General features: G+C 44.9%; 1 pseudogene; it reads left to right on the top strand.

Annotated features, from left to right (window-relative positions):
- The first annotated feature begins 258 nt into the window (after positions 1 to 258).
- LOC129819125 (argininosuccinate synthase-like) overlaps positions 259 to 21,773 on the top strand; it is a 44,676-nt pseudogene continuing 23,161 nt past the window's right edge.

Raw genomic sequence — 21,773 nt, 5'->3', positions numbered from 1 at the left:
TTTCCATCCTGCATCCAGTCTTATGAATCAGCAAGCATGTTCATAGAAGTAGCAGACTAAGGTCAAACTTCCTTCACCTGGGAGTTTATTCCGCTAGGATAGAAGATGGTTTGTAGACAGTCATGTTATGATGATGCTTGGAGTAATTCAATTGGTATGGACGCATTGATATTGTATGACTCCAATGTATTTTCTACATAAAAAATGATGTATTTTATTTTTATAATTTGCCCCAGATATGTCTAAAAGCACATAATCATGTCTAGAGGCACAGTGATTCTGGCCTACAGTGGACACCTCCTGTATCTTGGTGTGGTTGAAGGAAGAAGGATGATGTCATCACATACTTGGTAAGCCCAAGAAAGTATCTGTGGGACAAGCGTGTGTGTGCAATATAACTTGGGGTTGGTCAGCACACAGCCATCCAGTTGGTGGGGTGCTCTTGTTTATTGTACATCAACCTATTAGAGCCTAAATATGTCATTATAGTGTCCTGGAAACTGAAACACCGATGAATGTTCATTTGACGCAGTTCTAGAAAGGATGGATTAATTTAGCCTAGCAATGTGTCTATTAAACTAGGCAAGTCAGTTAAGAAAAAAATCTTATTTACAATGACAGCCTACCCCAGCCAAACCTGGACAATTGTGCACCGCCCTATGGGACTCCCAATCACAGACAGATGTGATGCAGCCTGGATTTGAATCAGAGACTCTTGCACTGAGATGCAGTGCCTTAGACCACTGTGCCACTCGGGAGCCCAGTGTGTTAGCACTTTTGTGGGGGTTATCTGTCTGCATAATGCTTGTGCAAAACTCTCTGGATTCACTTTTTGCCCTTAGGCCAGTTCAGAACTGCACACAATGTAGTTCTGAACTCTTCATTCAGTGGCTGGCTTAAGAAAGGGGTGCAAGGGTAGTGCCTCCTGTTGGTGTTGGGATGAATCATTTGGAGGGAAGGAGAACAGAAAGGTTGGCACTGTACCAATGGGTAACCTGTTTTTCCTTGTTGAATCCCAAAGCATGTCTTCTCTTGTGTTATGTTGTGATAAAAAAAACTCTGTAAAACAAGCAGCCAAGCAAGCAGTCCGAAGACCACAGAGGCAGACAATGACAGGCATAGTTAACAGGCTTGTTAAAAAAAGGCTTGGGCGGGAACCAGATCTTCATACCATCATGCTGTTCTTCTGCCATCTAGGGATTTACGTGTATTACTGGCATGGCATGTAAGGGGGTGCTAAAAATGCACAAAAAGCCCATTGGTCGTCTTTTACCCAAATGCAAATACAATTAGTATAGCTAATAACCATATTTGGTCAGTGTGGACTTTTACAAGTGAAAGTGAACGAGAAATTGTGCAAATTAACAACATTGTGATTAAATCAAATCAAACTTTTTTGTCACATGCGTCGAATACAACAAGTGTAGACCTTACCGTGAAATGCTTACTTACAAGCCCTTAACCAACAGTGCAGTTCAAAAAGAGTTAAGAAAATATTTACCAAATAAACTAAAGTAAAAAATAATTAAAAAGTCACACAATAACAAAAATAACGAGGCTTTATACAGGTTAGAGGTCATTTGTACATGTAGGTAGGGGTGAAGTGATTCTGCATAGATAATAAACAGTGAGTAGCAGCAGTGTACAAAACAAATGGTGGGGGGGGGGGGGGGGGGGGTCAATTTTATAGTCCGGTGGCCATTTGATTAATTGTTCAGCAGTCTTATAACTTGGGGGTAGAAGCTGTTAAGGAGCCTTTTGGTCCTAGACTGGGTGCTCCTGTACCGCTTGCCATGCGGTAGCAGAGAGAACAGTCTATGACTTGGGTGACTGGAGTCTCTGACAATTTTATGGGCTTTCCTCTGACACCGCTTATTATATAGGTCCTGGATTGCTGGAAGCTTGGCCCAAGTGATGTACTGGGCCATACATATTACCCTCTCTAGCGCCTTACGGTCAGATGCCGAGCAGTTGCCATACCAGGTGGTGAAGCAACCAGTCAGGATGCTGTCGATGCATGCTTGTCTGAAGGAAGAGCAGCATGTGTACACGGTGCAGAAGGGAGAAGAACAGAGGAGGAGAAAAACACTAGTGGGAAGCACATTGGAGGGAAAATTGCAGCTGTACAGAACTCATCCACAACTATTTGACTTTTCAAACACAGCAGAAAGCTAACACTCCATCTGTTTATAAATTCAGCCACTTACTTAGCCAACTAAAAACGTATCAAATACACAGCTGGAGAGTATAGCACATCTTAAACAGTTATAAGATATCTGATGGCTAACATTTAGTAGTGAATTGCATACAAGTGTATCTTCATCACCTCATGTGGGCCACACAGCAGAGAGACTCACTGATTAGATATAGAACGCTATGGATTCACCAGCTCCCGCTTTCTCCAGTTGTGCCGTTTACAACGAGCACATGACTGGCTGCTATGGTAAACTTCATAATGAAAAATAATGTGACAGGCGAAATGAAGAACGCAATCTGCTTTATCTCCTGACGTATTGCACAAGTTGACTGCAGGGATTTACTTAGGGTAGCTACAAATATTGAAATGTATTCAAAAACTTGATAAGCTAGATGCAAGACTTTGCTCTCACAGTCACACACGTTATCTTCACACTGTTAAAGAGTTTTAGCCATGGCACCACAACAGCAAAGAACCCTCCGTTTGCGTGCTCAATCCGCACTTCATTTTCCCAACTGAGCTGGGATTCGACCCAGTAACCCAAACCCTTGTCCTTAGATGTCTTGTTATCTATTATACTTAGGTTGGATTTGTTCAATCTTAATTTATGAGTTACCGGAAAGAGAAAACCACTTGGTTCATCTCAGCAGAAATCCCTCCATGATATTCATGGAGCAGCACTCCATGAACTGCTAGACTGTGTAGAAGCACATCAGTTGCATCGGCTCAATGGAAGTGATCTGAATGTTAAAATGGTGGGCGATGGGACTTCAGCAGAAAGCAATGATTTAGGTCTCTGGGGAGACAGACCAGGGATGAAGATGCAGGAAATGATGTGGAGATGGGATACAGTAAATTAATTATGAACCATTTAATTGCGTTTCTGTGCAAAGCTTTGTTGCACAGATGGAGTTTTTGGTCTGCTCGTGTTTCTTGACTTTAATAGGGATGTTGACATGGTTTGCTTTCGATTGAGGCTGTGACAATGTCTGTTGTCATGGCACCCAGGGCTCTGATTTCCCGACTAAGTGCTTTTGTAAACATGATATTGAAGTTTGAGGAACATGACCAATTTGTACCATTTTCACTGAAAAACTTTTATCTGAACAGCACATAACAGCTGTGGTATGCTATTTTAGGCACCAGTTGACTAGTTGTAACTAAAACTCTCTTGCAGGTTAATATTGGACAAGACGAGGACTTTGATGCTGCAAAGAAGAAAGTGGAGCGTCTTAGAGCAAAGAAGGTAAATAGCCTGAGCTGTCATGACATTGGTAAGACAAGTAGGATAGTGGTATGGAAGACACAGCTGGATCATTTTGTTCTGACTTGTGTTAGTGTCTAAGTGTAGACCTAATCTTTGCAATGGCAAAGTTGATTTTGATAAGGTCAAAGAGGAGATTAGGATCGGTCGAAGTAAACATTTTAATACAAAGATTTTGGAGTACAGGTAGTTGTGAAAATGCTGGGGTTGGTACCACCAGAGGCTAAAAAGCCAAGGCCAATAGCATGGTGGCTAAAAAAGCATGTCTAAAAGGAGATAATTAATAAGAGTGTCTCAAGATGATATAGTCATTCTGAGTTACGTATACATGCATCATTACAGACGTTGGTTGATATGAAACTGATACAAATTTCAATTGAACAATGAGAACAGTGAGACATTTGCTACTTTGGGTACAGAGAGTGATGTTGAGCAGGCTGAGTCAATTCAAAGTTGAATTGTCAGTTCCTGAGGCTTAGAATTATGTGTCCTGACATCTGGGTCACAAGGCTATGGGAAAACAATTAAGCAGGCAAATTATATTATGATTGTAAGCAAAGATATGTGAGGATATGCCATCTGGATCGTCGTCTTCTCATCAGCTTACACTGGCAGAGGTCCGCACTCTTCTACTCCTTCTGCCTTACTTTGCCATGAAGATTTGCAAGCAAAAATGTGTCAAAGCAAAGCCATTGCAGGTTAATTAAATTGACAGTGTTTGTTTTAGCATTGTCAAGGGAGCATTTGAAATATTGATGATGTTATAGCATAGTCCTGTACTGTAGCCTATGTGCTGAAGCCAACTAGTTGTCAAGCCATACATATCATGAATCAATTTCAATAAACTCAACTGACATCAGCCTTCATGACTGTTTATTACTTATTAATGACAGAGTTATAGACTTTAAGATGAACGGTTCAAGTGTAACCTCCCTCGAAGTATATGTGTTCGTTGAGGACCTGAGGGCAGAGTTTGTGGAGGATTCATCTGGTCGTTGGTCCAGGCCAATGCCATCTATGAGGGCTGCTACCTGCTGGGCACCTCGGTGGCACGGCCCTGCATTGCCCGTCGTCAGGTCCAGATAGCATGCCAGGAGGGCGCCCAGTACGTCTCCCATGGTGCCACGGGAAAGGTGAGGGGTCAATCAACAAGGAGAGAGCAGAAAAGAGCCCGAAAGACTAAGTGAATCCATGAACATATTGTTTACATTGCTCCAAGTTAATTTTAGAATATTGATTTTGGATGTTTGTCATTGTAAAAATTGGCATGTTGACTGCAGGAATGTCCATCAGCGTGGTTGCCAGAGAATTGAATGTTAATTTCTCTACCATAAGCCGCCTACAACTTAGTTTTAGAGAATTTGGGAATATGTCCGAATGGCCTCAACCGCAGACCACGTGTAACCACGCCAGCCCAGGACCTCCACATCCAGCTTCTTCACCTGCGGGATCGTCTGAGACCAGCCACCCGGACAGCTGATGAAATTGGGGGTTTACACAACCGAAGAATTTCTGCACAAACTGTCAGAAAACGTCTCAGGGAAGCTCATCTGCGTGCTCGTCGTCCTCACTAGGGTCTTGACCTGACTGCAGTTCGATGTCGTAGCCGACTTCAGTGGCCAAATACTCACCTTCGATGGCCACTGGCACTCTGGAGAGGTGTGCTCGTCACGGATAAATCCAGGTTTCAACTGTACCAGGCGTCGTGTGGGCGTCGAGCTGTTTGCTGATGTCAACGTTGTGAACAGAGTGCCCCATGGTGGGGTTATTGTATGGGCAGGCATAAGCTACGGTCAACAAACACAATTTAACAATGTCAATTTTAATGCACAGAGATACTCTGACGAGATCCTGAGGCCCATTGTCATGTCTTTCATCCTCCGCCATCACCTCATGTTTCAGAATGATAATTTATGTTGCATGTTGCAAGGATCTGTACACAATTCCTGGAAGCTGAACATTTTGTTCCATGGCCTGCATACTCACCAGACATGTCACCCATTGAGCATGTTTGGGATGCTCTGGATCGCCGTATACGACACCACGTTCCAATTCCCGCCAATCGAGCAACTTCGCCCAGCCATTGAAGAGGAGTCGGACAACATTCCACAATCAACAGCCAGATCAACTCTGTGAAGGAGATGTCGTGCCGCATGGGGCAAATGGTGGTCACACCAGACACCGACTGTTTTTCTGATCAACGCCCCAACTTTTTTTTAAGGTATCAGCATATCTGCATTCCCAGTCATGTGAAATTGATGGATTAGGGCCTAATTTAATTTATTTTAATTGACTGATTTCCTTATATGAACTGTAACTGTAAATCTTTGAAATTGTTGCATGTTGCATTTTTGTTCAGTGTACATCGAACTTCCTTCATACTGGACATGGAGACATACAAATGGTATCCACAAGTTCATCTGACTCTGGGGAAGTAGATAAAGGGCCTCATTGCCAAAATCCCTAAGTATCCCTTGTAAGCGCTTTCCAGACAGGAAGCGGAACTCTGGAGCAGATATCGCAAAAATAGAGCAGATTCCTATTTTCCCGCCTCTGGTAGACCGCCTTCACGTGCACAAGGACTGCCGACCGCTCCGCCTGGATACAATTCTGCCCCCGCCTAGCTCCATTGAAAATGAAAGGGAAACTCTGCTGCCGCTTTCTGTCTGGAAAGCCCTTTAGTCAGCCACCAGTGTAACAAAATACTGTTGGGGGACTGAACTTGGGGAGATGTAGTGTCCCTACTACAACTGTAGATGGAAACAAATGCCACTTAATTGAGATTTCAACCAACAGTGACTGGTCTCTCACTGGAAGTTTTGTATGCTTTTTCAACCATTGGATGTGATTTTAACCTTAACTTTTCTTGGATGAGTGAGACTACCTGTCTGATTCCCCGTAATGATCTCTGTCTTTGCTAGTATTGTTCCTAGTGTCTTGTGGCTGAATGGTTATCTGTCTCTTTTAGGGTAATGATCAGATTCAAGCTCACCTGCCATGCCCTCTACCCGGAGGTCAAAGTGGGTTCTGCCTCATAGCATAAATACATATATAACTACAGTACATGACTGTCCTATCATTCAGTATTACCTAAAATAATGCACCATACAAAGTGCATGCATAACCCTCCCTCTGTCTCTCTCCTTCAGATTATTGCTCCATGGAGGATCCCTGAGTTCTACAATCACTTCCGTGGGAGGAAGGCTTTGATGGATTATGATGAGGTAACACTTCCACATGGTAGGATCTCTTCATACACATGTTGCCTGGCAGTGAGTGTATGATAGGATCTCTTCATGTTGCCTGGCAATGAATGTATAACCACTTAACTATCCACAGTTTTTATGCGAGTAAAGTCATAATGTATTAAAAAAAAAATCACTACAGCTGTGATGGTAACAGCTTGTTTCGATACACTTTCATAAATGCTGAAAGATAATTTGTTCGTTCGACATGGTGGGATCTTTCGGGGTCTATTAAAATCATTTAACGAGTCTGACGATCCCGACGTGAATGATATACTGCTCTCCCGGGAACAGGCCCAGATCCCTGTGATTTGCGTGAAGAGAAGGCGGAGAAAAATGTTCCAAAAGGCGGGCTGCCTTCTGAGAATTTGTAGACGATCGAAAAAAAACAACACTTCCTTCCATTCTGCAAGCAAACGTGCAATCTTTGGAAAATAAAATAGATGAACTACGCGGAAGATTGAACTACCAACTGGACATTCAAAACAGAACAGCAGCGTGTGGTAAGACAAGGGGCAGGGAACTATGTATTTTTGTAAATAACAGCTGGTGCACGATATCTAAGGAAGTCTCGAGCTATCGCTCGCCTGAGGTAGAGTATCTCATGGTAAGCTGTAGACCACACTATCTACCCAGAGATGCACACAAAGCTCTCCCTCGCCATCCATTTTGTCAAATCTCAAATCAAATCTGACCATAATTCTATCCTCCTGATTCCTGCTTACAAGCAAAAGTTAAAGCAGGAAGCACCAGTGACTCGATCAATAAAAAAGTGGTCAGATGAAGCAGATGCTAAGCTACAGGACTGTTTTGCTAGCACAGACTGGAATATGTTCCGGGATTCTTCTGATGGCATTGAGGAGTACACCACATCAGTCATTGGCTTCATCAATAAGTGCATTGATGACGTCGTCCCCACAGTGACCGTACGTACAAACCCCAGCCAGAAGGCATGGATTACAGGCAACATCCGCACTAGCTAACGGCTAGAGCTGCCGCTTTCAAGGAGTGGGACTCTAACCCGAAAGCTTATAAGAAATCCCGCTATGCCCTCTGATGATCCACCAAACAGGCAAAGCATCAATACAGGACTAAGATTGAATCGTACTACACCGGCTCTGACGCTCGTCGGATGTGGCAGGGCTTGCAAACCATTACAGACTACAAAGGGAAGCACAGCCGAGAGCTGCCCAGTGACACGAAGCTACCATATGAGCTAAACTACTTGTACGCTCGCTTCGAGTCAAATAACACTGAAACATGCATGAGAGCACCATCTGTTCCGGAAGACTGTGTGATCACGCTCTCCGCAGCCGATGTAAGACCTTTAAACAGGTCAACATTCACAAGGCTGCAGGGCCAGACGGATTACCAGAACGTGTACTGCGAGCATACGCTGACCAACTGGCAAGTGTCTTCACTGACATTTTCAACCTCTCCCTGTCCGAGTGTAATACCAACATGTTTTAAGCAGACCCTGTGCCAAAGAACACTAAGGCAACCTGCCTAAATGACTACCGAGCCGTAGCACTCACGTCTGTAGCCATGAAGTGCTTTGAAAGGCTAGTCATGTCTCACATCAACACCATTATCCCATAAACGTTAGACCACCCCAATTTGCATACTGCCCTAACAGATCCACAGATTATACAATCTCTAGTGCACTCCACACTGCCCTTTCCCACCTGGACAAAAGGAACACCTGTGTGAGAATGCTATTCATTGACTACAGCTAAGCGTTCAACACCATAGTGCCCTCAAAGCTCATCAATAAGCTAAGGACCCTGGAACTAAACACCTCCCTCTGCAACTGGATCATGGACTTCCTGACGGGCTGCCCCCCCAGGTGGTAAGGGTAGGTAACAACACATCCTCCACGCTGATCCTCTACACAGGGGCCCCTTAGGGGTGCGTGCTCAGTCACCTCATGTACTCCCTGTTCACTCATGACTGCACGGCCAGGCATGACTCCAACACCATCATTAAGTTTGCCGATAACACAACAGTGGTAGGCCTGATCACCGACAACGACGAGACAGCCTATAGGGAGGAGGTCAGCGACCTGGCCGTGTGGTGCCAGGACAACAATGTGATCAAGACAAACTGTGGACTACAGGAAAAAGAGGACTGAGCACACCCCCATTATCATTGACGGGGCTGTAGTGGAGCAGGTTGAGAGCTACAAGTTCCTTGGTGTCCACATCACCAACAAACTAACATGGTCCAAGCACACCAAGACAGTCGTGAAGAGGGTACGACAAAACCTATTCCTCCTCAGGAGACTGAAAAGATTTGGCATGGCTCCTCAGATCCTCAAAAGTTTCTACAGCTGCACCATTGAGAGCATCCTGACTGGTTGCCTTGTAGTAATGGCAGATCATATTTTAACTTTTGGTGACTTTAAAATTCACATGGAAAAGTCCACAGACCCACTCCAAAAGGCTTTCGGAGCTATCATCGACTCAGTGGGTTTTGTCCAACATGTCTCCGGACCTACTCACTGCCACAGTCATACTCTGGACCTAGTTTTGTCCCGTGGAATAAATATTGTGGATCTTAATGTTTTTCCTCATGATTTTAATTTGATTTATTTTACCTTTATTTAACTAGGCAAGTCAGTTAAGAACAAATTCTTATTTACAATGACGGCCAAGGAACAGTGGGTTAACTGCCTTGTTCAGGGTCAGAACGACAGTTTTTTCCTTGGCAGCTCAGAGACTCGATCTAGCAACCTTTCGGTTACTGGCCCAACTCTCTAACCATTAGACTACCTGCTGCCCCAATCCTGGACTATCGGACCACCATTTTATTACGTTTGCCATCGCAACAAATAATCTGCTCAGACCCTAACCAAGGATCATCAAAAGCCGTGCTATAAATTCTCGGACAACCCAAAGATTCCTAGATGCCCTTCCAGACTCCCTACACCTACCCAAGGACGTCAGAGTACAAAAATGAGTTAACCACCTGAGGAAATAAATGTAACCTTGCATAATACCCTAGATGTAGTCGCACCCATAAAACAAAAAAACATTTGTCATACGAAACTAACTCCCTGGTATACAGAAAATACCAGAGCCCTGAAGGAAGCTTCCAGAAAATTGGAACGGAAGTGGTGTTACACCAAACTTCTTCAGCCTCCTGAGGTTGAAGAGGCGTAGTTGCGCCTTCTCACCACGCTGTCTGTGTGGATGGACCATTTCAGGTTGTCCGTGATGTGTACGCAGAGGAACTTAAAACTTTCCACCTTCTCCACTACTGTCCCATCGATGTGGATGGGGGGGGGGGGGTACTCCCTCGGTTGTTTCCTAAAGTACACAATCATCTCCTTTGATTTGTTGACGTTGAGTGAGGTTAGCTTGGAAAGACAGTACTGTGCCGTATCGAAGAGCCCTCACTGCTGCTCGATCATCCTATTTTTCCAACTTAATTGAGGAGAATAAGAACAATCCAAAATTTATTTTTGATACTGTCGCAAAGCTAACTAAAAAGCAGCATTCCCCAAGACAGGATGCCTTTCACTTCAGCAGTGATAAATTCATGAGCTTCTTTGACAAAAAGATCATGATCATTAGAAAGCAAATTACGGACTCCTCTTTAAATATGCGTATTTCTCCAAAGCTCAGTTGTCCTGTGTCTGCACAAAACTGCCAAGACCTTGGATCAAGGGAGACACTCAAGTTTTTTAATACTATATCTCTTGACACATTGATGAAAATAGTCTTGGCCTCTAAACCTTCGGAGCTGCATACTGGACCCTATTCCAACTAAACCACTGAAAGAGCTGCTTTCTGTGCTTGGCCCTCCTATGTTGAATATAATAAACGGCTCCCTATCCACCGGATGTGTACCAAACTCACAAAAAGTGTCAGTAAAAAAGCTTCTCTTGAAAAAGCCAAACCTTGACCCAGAACATATTAAAAAAAATATCGGCCTTTATCGAATCGCCTATTCCTCTCAAAATATTTTGAAAAACCTGTTGCACAGCAACTTACTGCCTTCCTGAAGACAAACAATGTATACGAAACTGTCACGCCCTGACCTTAGAGATCCTTTTTATGTCTCTATTTTGGTTGGTCGGGGCGTGAGTTGGGGTGGGCATTCTATGTTGTGTTCTATGTTGTCTAGTTCTATGTGTTTGGCCGGGTGTGGTTCTCAATCAGAGGCAGCTGTCTATCGTTGTCTCTGATTGAGAACCATACTTAGGTAGCCTTTTCCCACTTGTGTTTGTGGGTAGTTGTTTTCTGTTTTGTGTGTCTTCACCTAAGAGAACTGTTTCGTTTTCGTTCACTCTCGTTGTTATTTTGTTTAGTGTTCAGTTTTGAAATAAATTATAATATGAACATTTAACACGCTGCGTTTTGGTCTCCTCCATTAGACGACCGTTACAGAACTACCCACCACCAAAGGACCAAGCAGCGTGGTGGAATGGACTCCTGGACATCGGAGGAAATCTTGGACGGAGAGGGACCCTGGGCACAACCGGGAGAGTATCGCCATCCTAAAGAGGAGCTGGAGGCAGCTAAAGTGGAGCGGCGACGCTACGAGGAGTTGGCTTGAGGAGACATGCACGAGAGGCAGCCCCAGAATGTTTTTGGGGGCGACACAGGGAGATTGGCGGAGTCAGGTAGGAGACCTGAGCCAACTCCCCGTGCTTACCGTGGCGAGAGAGTGACCAGGCAGGCACCGTGTTATGCGGTGAAGCGCACGGTGTCCCCAGTGCGCACGTATAGCCTGGTGCGTTACATCGCAGCTCCTCGCATCGGCCGGGCTAGAGTGGGCATCGAGCCAGGAGGGATGATGCCGGCTCAGCGCATCTGGCCTCCAGTGCGTCTCCTCGGCCCGGGTTATACTGCACCAGCCCTACGCACGGTGTCCCCGGTTCGCCAGCACAGCCCAGTGCGGCCTGTTCCAAGTCTCCGCACTTGCTGGGCTACAGGGGGTATCCAGCCAGGACGAGTTGTGCTAGCTCTGCGCTCGAGACCGCCAGTGCGCATCCACGGCCCAGTGTATCCGGTGCCTCGGCTAAGGAAGAGGCCTCCTGCATGTCTCCCCAGCCTGGTGAGTCCTGTGCCTGTGCTAAGCCCTAACCCTCCTGCATGGCTCCCCAGCCTGGTGAGTCCTGTGCCTGCTGCCAGAACCAGGCCTGTGTGTCTCTCCACTCCAGTGATGATCCATGGCACGAAGCCTCCAGTGATGATCCATGGCAGGAAGCCTCCAGTGATGATCCATGGCACGAAGCCTCCAGTGATGATCCATGGCACGAAGCCTCCAGTGATGATCCATGGCACGAAGCCTCCAGTGATGATCCATGGCACGAAGCCTCCAGTGATGATCGATGGCACGAAGCCTCCAGTGATGATCCATGGCAAGAAGCCTCCAGTGATGATCCATGGCAAGAAGCCTCCAGTAATGATCCATGGCAAGAAGCCTCCAGTGATGATCCATGGCACGAAGCCTCCAGTGAGGAGTTATGGCACGAGGCCTCCAACGAAGGCCGTCAGTCCGGAGCCTTCAGAACCCTACTTCGGTAGCCTTTTCCCACCTGTGTTTGTGGGTAGTTGTTTTGTGTGTCTTCACCTAACAGAACTGTTTCGTTTTCATTCACTCTCGTTGTTATTTTGTTTAGTGTTCAGTTAATGAAATTATAATATGAACACTTACCACGCTGCGTTTTGGTCTCCTCCATTAGACGATCGTTACAGAAACACTTCAGTCTGGTCTTAGACCCCATCATAGCACTGAGACTGCACTCGTGAAGGTGGTAAATTACCTTTTAATGGCGTCAGACCAAGGCTCTGCATCTGTCCTCGTGCTCCTATACCTTGGTGCTGGTTTTGATTCCATCGATCAGCACATTCTTTTGGAGAAATTGGAAACCAAAATTGGTCTACACGGACAAGTTCTGGCCTCGTTCAGATCTTATCTGTCGGAAAGATATCAGTTTGTCTCTGTGGATGGTTTGTCCTCTGTCAAATCAACTGTAAATTTCGGTGTTCCTCAAGGTTCCGTTTTAGGACCACTATTGTTTTCACTATATATTTGACCTCTGGGTGATGTCATTCGGAAACATAATGTTAACTTTCACTGCTAAGCGGACGATACACAGCTGTACATTTCAATGAAACACGGTGAAGCCCCAAAATTGCCCTCTCTGGAAGCCTGTGTTTCAGACAAAAGGAAGTGGATGGCGGCAAATATTTTACTTTTAAACTCGGACAGAGATGCTAGTTCTAGGTCCCAAGAAACAAAGAGATCTTCTGTTGGATCTGACAATTAATCTTGATGATTGTACAGTCATCTCATATAAAACTGTGAAGGACCTTGGCGTTACTCTGGACCCTGATCTCTCTTTTGGGGAACATATCAAGAATATTTAAAGGACAGCTTTTTTCCATCTTCCATCTTTTTCCATCTTATATTGCAAAAATCAGAAACCAGAACCAGAAGCAACATTTTTTTTATCATATTACTCCAGTGCTAGCCACTGGCTTCCTGTTAAGGCAAGGGCTGATTTCAAGGTTTTACTGCTTACCTACAAAGCATTACATGCGTTTGCTCCTACCCATCTTTACGATTTGGTCCTGCTGTACATACAGTGGGGCAAAAAAATATTTAGTCAGCCACCAATTGGCGAGAATGTCATATGGTGGAGAATGTCAAATGGGAGAATGTCATATGGTCAGATGAAACCAAAATATAACTTTTTGGTAAAAATTCAACTCGTCGTGTTTGGAGGACAAAGAATGCTAAGTTGCATCCAAAGAACACCATACCTAATGTGAAGCATGGGGGTGGAAACATCATGCTTTGGGGCTGTTTTTCTGCAAAGGGACCAGGACGACTGATCCGTGTAAAGGAAAGAATGAATGGGGCCATGTATCGTGAGATTTTGAGTGAAAACCTCCTTCCATCAGCAAGGGCATTGAAGATGAAACGTGGCTGGGTCTTTCAGCATGACAATGATCCCAAACACACAGCCCGGGCAACGAAGGAGTGGCTTCGTAAGAAGCATTTCAAGATCCTGGAGTGGCCTAGCCAGTCTCCAGATCTCAACCCAATAGAAAATCTTTGGAGGGAGTTGAAAGTCCGTGTTGCCCAGCAACAGCCCCAAAACATCACTGCTCTAGAGGAGATCTGCATGGAGGAATGGGCCAAAAGACCAGCAACAGTGTGTGAAAACCTTTTGAAGACTTACAGAAAACGTTTGACCTCTGTCATTGCCAACAAAGGGTATATAACAAAGTATTGAGATAAACTTTTGTTATTGACCAAATACTTATTTTCCACCATAATTTGCAAATAAATTAATAAAATCCTACAATGTGATTTTCTGGATTTTTTTTTCTCATTTTGTCTGTCATAGTTGAGGTGTACCTATGATGAAAATTCCAGGCCTCTCATCTTTTTAAGTGGGAGAACTTGCACAATTGGTGGCTGACTAAATACTTTTTTGCCCCACTGTACCTACACGTATGCTACGTTCACAAGACGCAGGCCTCCTTACTTTCCCTAGAATTTCTACGCAAACAGCTGGAGGCAGGGCTTTCTTCTATAGAGCTCCATTTTTATGGAATGGCCTGCCTATCCATGTGAGAGACACAGACTCGGTCTCGACCTTTAAGTCATTATTGAAGACTCATCTCTTCAGTAGGTCCTATGATTGAGTGTAGTCTGGCCCAGGGGTGTGAAGGTGAACGGAAAGGCACTGTAGCGACGAACCGCCCTTGCTGTCTGTGCCTGGCCGATTCCCCTCCCGGTTCCCCTCTCTGCCTCTAACCCTAACCCTGCCTCTAACTCACTGGCTTACTGGTGTTCTTCCATGCCGTCTCTAGGAGGGGTGCGTCGCTTGAGTGGGTTTTTGTCACTGACGTGATCTTCCTGTCCGGGTTGGCACCCCCCTCGGGTTTGTGCCGTGGGGGAGGTGTTCGTGGGCTATACTCGGCCTTGTCTCAGGGTAGTAGGTTGGTGGTTGAAGATATCCCTCTAGTGGTGTGGGGGCTGTGCCTTGGCAAAGTAGGTGGGGTTATATCCTGCCTGTTTGGCCCTTTCCGGGGGTATCGTCAGACAGGGCCACAGTGTCTCCAGACCCCTCCTGTCTCAGCCTCCAGTATATATGCTGCAACAGTTTGTGTCGGGAGGGCTAGAGTCAGTCTGTTATATTTGGAGTATTTCTCATGTCTTATCTGGTGTCCTGTGTGAATTTAAGAATGGTCCCTCTAATTCTCTTTCTCTCTTCTCTTGGGACCTGAGCCCTAGGACCATGCCTCAGGACTACCTGGCCTGATGACTTCTTGCTGTCCTCAGTCCACCTGGTCATACTGCTGCTCCAGTTTCAACTGTTCTGCCTGCGGCTATGCAACCCTGACCTGTTCACTGGACATGCTACCTTGTCCCGGACTTGCTGTTTTGGACTCTCTCGCTACCGCACCTGTTGTCTCTAACTCTGAATGATCAGCTATGAAAAGCAAACTGACATTTACTCCTGAGGTGTTGACCTAAGGCACCCTCTACAACCACTGTGATTATTATTATCTTACTCTGCTGGTCATCTATGAACGTTTGAACATCTTGGCCATGTTCTGTTATAATCGCCACCCGGCACAACCAGAAGAGGACTGGACACCCCTCAGACCCTGGTTCCTCTCTTGGTTTCTTCCTATGTTCTGGCCTATCTATGGAGTTGTTCCTAGCCACTGTGCTTCTACATCTACATTGCTTGTTGCTTGGGGTTTCAGGCTGGGTTTCTGTACAGCACTTTGTGACAGCGGCTGATGTAAAAAGGGCTTTATAAATACTTTTGATTGATTGATTGTAGCTTCCTGCCATCCAGGACCTCTGCACCGGGCGGCGTCAGAGGAAGGCCCTAAAAATTGTCGAAGACTCCAGCCACCCTAGTCATAGACTGTTCTCTCTGCTACCACACTTCAGCGGTACTGGAGCGCCAAGTCTAGGTCCAAGAGACTTCTAAACAGCTTCTACCCCCAAGCCATAAGACTCCTGAACATCTGATCAAATGGCTACCCAGACTATTTGCATTGCCCCCACCCCTCTTTTACACCACTGCTACTCTCTGCTGTTATCATCTATGCATAGTCTAATAACTCTACCTACATGTACATATCACCTCAACTAACCGGTTCCCCCGCACATTGACTCTGTACTGGTACCCCCCTGCCTATAGTCTCGCTATTGTTATTTTACTGCTGCTTTTTAATTGCTTGTTACTTTAATTTCTTATTCGTATTATTTTTAACTGCATTGTTGGTTAGAGGCTTGTAAGTAAGCATTTCACTGTAAGGTCTACATCGGTTGTACTCGGTGCATGTGACTAATGCAATTCGATTTGATTTGAAATATTGATATAATAACATATAACTGGAAGTTTACACCCGCGTGGGCAATGCACTGGACCACTGCTACTCTAACTTACTCTACAAGGCCCTCCCTTCGGCAAATTCGACCTCCACTCCATCTTGCTCCTATAGGCAGAAACTCAAACAGGATGTTCCTGTGACTAGAACCATTCAATGCTGGTCTGACCAATCGGAATTCAAGCTTCAAGATTGTTTTGATCACGCGGACTGGGAATTGTGCCTCAGAGAATAACATAGATTTATACGCTGGTGAGTGAGTTTATAAGGAAGTGCATTGGAGATGTTGTACCCACTGTGACTTTTAAAACCTACCCTAACCAGAAACCGTGGATAGATGGCATCCATAGCCGCGTCCTCAAAGCATGCGCAGACCAGCTGGCTGGTGTGTTTCCGAACATATTAATTCGCTACCTATGTAAGAATGCTGTTCATTGACTACAGCTCAGGATTCAACACCATAGTACCCTCCAAACTCATCATTAAGCTTTAGGTCCTAGGTCTCAACCCCACCCTGTTCAATTGTGTCCTGGAATTCCTGACGGGCCGCCCCCAGGTGGTGCAGGTAGGAAACAACATCTCCACTTCGCTGATCCTCAACACTGGGGCCCCACAAGGGTGCGTGCTCAGCCCCCTCCTATACTCCATGTTCACCCATGACTGCGTGGCCATGCATGTCTCCAACTCAATCATCAAGACGACACAACAGTAGTGGGCCTGATTACCAACAACGTCGAGACAGCCTACAGGTAGGAGGTGAGGGAACTTGGAGTGTGGTGTCAGCAAAACAACCTCTCACTCAACGTCAACAAAACAAAGGAGATGATCATGGACTTCAGGAAACAGCAGAGGGAGCACCCCCATCCACATCGACGGGACAGTAGTGGAGAAGGTATAAAGTTAAGTTCCTTGCCGTACACATCACGGACAAACTTAAATGGTCCACCCACACAAACAGTGTGGTGAAGAAAGTGTGGTGAAGAAGGTGCAACAGCGCCTCTTCAACCTCAGGAGGCTGAAGACATTTAGCTTGTCACCTAAAACTTGTACAGATGCACAATTGAGAGCATCCTGTCGGGTTGTATCGCCGCCTGGTACGGCAACTGCACCACCATCAACCGTAAGGCTCTCCAGAGGGTGGTGGGTCTGTACAACGCATCACCGGGGGCAAACTACCTGCCCTCCAGGACACCTACAGCACCCGATGTCACAGGAAGGCCACAAAGATTATCAAGGACAACAACTACCCGAGCCACTGCCTGTTCACCCCGCTATCATCCAGAATGCGAGGTCAGTACAGGTGCATCTAAGCTGGGACCAGGGACTGAAAAACAGCTTTTATCTCAAGGCCATCAGTCTGTTAAACAGCCATCACTAACACAGAGAGGCTGCTGCCTACATACAGACTCAAATCATTGGCCACTTTAATAATGTCACTTTAATAATGTTTACATATCTTGCATTACTCCTCTCAAATGTATATACTGTATTTTATACCATCTATTGCATCTTACCTATGCCGCTCAGTCATCGCTCATATATTTATATGTACATATTCTTATTCCATCCCTTTATATTTGTGTGTATTAGTTAGTTGTTGTGGAATTGTTTGATTACTTGTTGATATTACTGCACTGTCGGAACTAAAAGCACAGGCATTTCGCTACACACTCGTTAACATCTGCTAACCATGTGTATTTGACCAATACAATTTGATTTATCGAAACGAATTTGGAGTCACGCAATGATATAGCGTGTGATCCTTCCACTACATCTTGGGGAAAGCATGCAGTTCACACTACAAATTAAATAAATTATGATGAATGAACATCACAGGGTGGTGAACGTTTAAGGTGATGGGCTTGATGCTCGTTTCCAAAAAGCATCGAGGATCTTATTCTGGTGACATGATGATCGATGCTTGACTGCCGTTTGAAAAGAAAAATCTGTTTTTTGACCATAATCTGCGAGCTGTTGGCTAGACCGCCAAATCCAGAGTAGGCACATTTGCTATTTAACGCAAAAGGTTTAGACAAAACAATCAGTAGAGTTGAAAATGCGACGGAAACACATTTTGTGGGGGAGTACACGGGATTTTAACTGCAAATGTTATTTTTATGTGCACTACGTCATCACGCACAGCCTTTTATCTGCAACATGTCAATTAGATGGAAATACACATGTGGATTTTGTGCAGATTTTAGAATATTTGCATTAAACTCTGTCACCAATTGAGTGGAAACCTAGCTCGTGAGCATATAATCGGATCTCTTCGTGTGAGTGTGTTGTTCTCTATCCTGCCCACTAGATGGGGATCATGCTATTTCAGTGAGCTGAAAGTCCCCTGTGTGCGTCTCACTAAGTTGCCACTTTTTTCAAGTTTTTCTCCCTTCCCATAACTTGATTCTACAGCGTTGAACTTTAATAAATAACGAAAGGACCTGATTTTATGTAGAATCATCAATAACAACTGTGAAAGAACAGCTGGAGGCGATCTGATTGGTTTAACTGGTCAGAACTTTGCAGATAATGTATTGCACAGAGCGGACAGAGTTGCCCTGTTGTCATTGACTCTTCTCTGGCCTTTCCATCACCCCCAGAAACATGATACCCCTGTGCATGTCAACCCTAAAGCACCCTGGAGCATGGATGCCAACCTCATGCACATCAGGTGAGAAGAACGCAAACTATACTCGCAAATCTTCATGGTCAAATTAAGGTTGAAGAAAATAAAGTTTTACATTCTTCTACAAGAAAAGTTAGTAACTTTGGGCAGGAATTTCGGACGGCCCTTTTTTGTAATTTTCTACCACGTTAGCTATATCCTGTAGAATGACAAAGGGATGTGTTCACCAGCATCCCTCTCATTGTCTGTTTTAACAGCTACAAGTCTGGAATACTGTAAAATCCCAAGGCAAGATCTTGATCCTAATACAGTGTCAAAAACCCAACACCATCACAATGGTGAATAATGCATGAATGAGCAGGCTGAGTAATCACACAGGACGTTGATGGCACTTAACCCAACACAGCTCACCATTCGCCCCAGTGCCATATTGAACCGGTTGTTACTCTCACAACCTCCTGCTGTCTCTAAATCAGAAGAGGGAGCTCCTCAAGAGTAGCAGGACGGGATACACTGATCCTAGGTTCACATATTGTCAGCTTATGTCATTGACCATACAGTATCTATCCAATCATTTGTCCTTCTTCTCGTAATCAACACTTCTCTCAAGCAGGCTCAACACTTCTCTCAAGCAGGTTCAACACTTCTCTCAAGCAGGTTCAACACTTCTCTCAAGTAGGTTCAACACTTCTCTCAAGTCAACCTGCCTGGTGGTTAAAGATCATCCCTGTTTCATGTTCATTTTGTTGACAGTATAGATATGACTGTTTTATCATTGTGTTGTAATTTGTACAAAGCAATAGCTGATAGGAGAGTCCATTGATATACAGTTAACATAGTGGAGAGCACAGAGTCCCCCCACAGTGGGACAGAAATGGTTTGATCTATTACGGGTCAGGGATCATGGCGCTACATGAAGGTCACCCTTGACGACCCAAACCTCATCCTACCTTATTGTCTCTTCTCACCCTTGCCAGGCCTGGGAAGAGCCTGGGACACACAGACACTGACTTGTCGTCAAATGGCTCGCGTAATTCCCGATTTCATGGGAGCCGGGGGAAGGGTTAGGGCCCAGCTGGGCCTCCTGGGTCCCCCCCGACTCTTGGGGGACCATTGACATTGCGCTGCCGCAGGCTGCAACGTGGGAGGGACCCATTTCACCGTGACACCAGAATGTCACCAGTAACAGTAAAGTACAAAGGCGGCAGGCAGACAGATGAGTGTCCTGGTGGACGGGGTGTCAGGAGGGCAGAACTGTAACACTGGCTTTTCTCTCTCCACGGCTCACCCTGTGGAGACATGCAGCCTGAAATAAACAACTCAATAGCATAGCGATGTATAGTAGGACAATATTGTGTAATTGATTTAATTCATGGGTTTAGTCCCATTTACGTTCACAATGAATTTATCAATGGAATTAAATACGATGAAATATTTATGGTGGGGGAGATAAAAGTGGTAAAGGGATTTGAATACATTAAGCAGGGCGTGCTATGGATCCTTTTAAATTGAACAGAGTGTAATAATTCAGTAATTTGCATGTATTATGCCCAGTTTCTGCTCCCGTATGAGATTATGCGTTAGAAGTGCACTAACGGACTGTTAGTGAAATTCCCGAGAGAGTAACGGTTAATGTGATTGGATGTTAATTATTTGACTAGGCTACCTGTATTTGACATTGTGTTGTTATTTGAACACTAGATGGTTTAATTTTTTTTGGGGGGGGGGCAGTGAAACAAGGCTACTCAGGCGATCAACAACCTCAACAATCAACAATCAACAACCTCACCCGAATCACATTTTATTTGGCGTCCCCCCCGTCAGCATTGCGCGTCCCCCCACCCACATTTGGGAATAGCTGCAATAGATAGATAATGTAGCTGGGTCTGGGAGTTAAACATGATACATAGTACACACATATCAGATGTAATACATTCTCTCATCTCAATGTGCCATGTTTGCAAATGGAATTTTAAAGACAAGGCCAGACTTGAGACATGGTTATTTAGGTGTCAGTTCCAAACCAGTGGGCCAGATTTTTTTGTTGTTGCCCCCCCCCCCCTCCCCACCTCTGTCTTTTCTTTGGACCCCATAGGACTCGATTGAAATGCAATGAGGCAGCTAACATGTGGAAAGATAGAAATTTACTTGCTTTAAGTTCATGCTTCCACAAGAATATGGCAGGACTGGACAGCGACATGATTTCAGCGCTTCATGCCCCATTTGCCACCAATTCGCTCCCCCTCTCTTTTTCTCCCTCTTTCTCTTGCTCCATTTCTACCTTTTCCTCTCCTTCAGGGCCAGAAGCTTTGGGACAGGTCCATATGCGGGAGGTGGGAATTTAAATGCATTGATCTCTAGGCACTCGCAACTATTCCCTCGCTTTGCATTTATCTCTCTCTCAATTTCATTCACTCACGTTTCGTGAGCATGCATGTTTGAATTGATATTCCATTTGATGTTGTTTCTGTTTAAGTTCTGTAGGTAAGAAGGATAACACATCTTTATCATAGTGAACTCTAGCTGACAGAAACAATGTCTCTTCATTGGTCAGGATTGTGCAGGCTTTAAACCGCTGTAGTAGGTAAGGAAACTCTAGGCCACTATAGTAACGACACAACTACTGTATTATTGACTGTATGTTTGTTTATTCCATGTGTAACTCTGTGTTGTTGTATGTGTCGAACTGCTTTGCTTTATCTTGGCCAGGTCGCAATTGTAAATGAGAACGTGTTCTCAATTTGCCTACCTGGTTAAATAAAGGTGAAATAAAAAAATAAAAAATAGATACCATACCCACTGTCACAGAGCTAGGCCTAATCAGTCTTTGGTTCATTCCATCTTCCTTGGTTCTGTCCACTTTAAGACTATTCATTAAATGGGTTTTTAGTGGAGTCATTTTGCCCCACTCGTCCTTCCTCTCATTTTGTCGTCGTCTTGGGTGCTGAGGCAGAAAATAAAAGGGAGAGATGGGAGCCTTCAAAGTCAATTTTGGTGTTTAGTTAAAAGGAAAGAAGCGATTGCACACGTCGGGAAACGTGTGCAATCTCTTTCTGCGGCGGAGAGA

This window comes from Salvelinus fontinalis, chromosome 21 (assembly GCF_029448725.1).
Source record: "Salvelinus fontinalis isolate EN_2023a chromosome 21, ASM2944872v1, whole genome shotgun sequence".
Taxonomy (NCBI): Eukaryota; Metazoa; Chordata; class Actinopteri; order Salmoniformes; family Salmonidae; genus Salvelinus; species Salvelinus fontinalis.
This window is presented reverse-complemented; position numbering and strand designations above follow the sequence as displayed.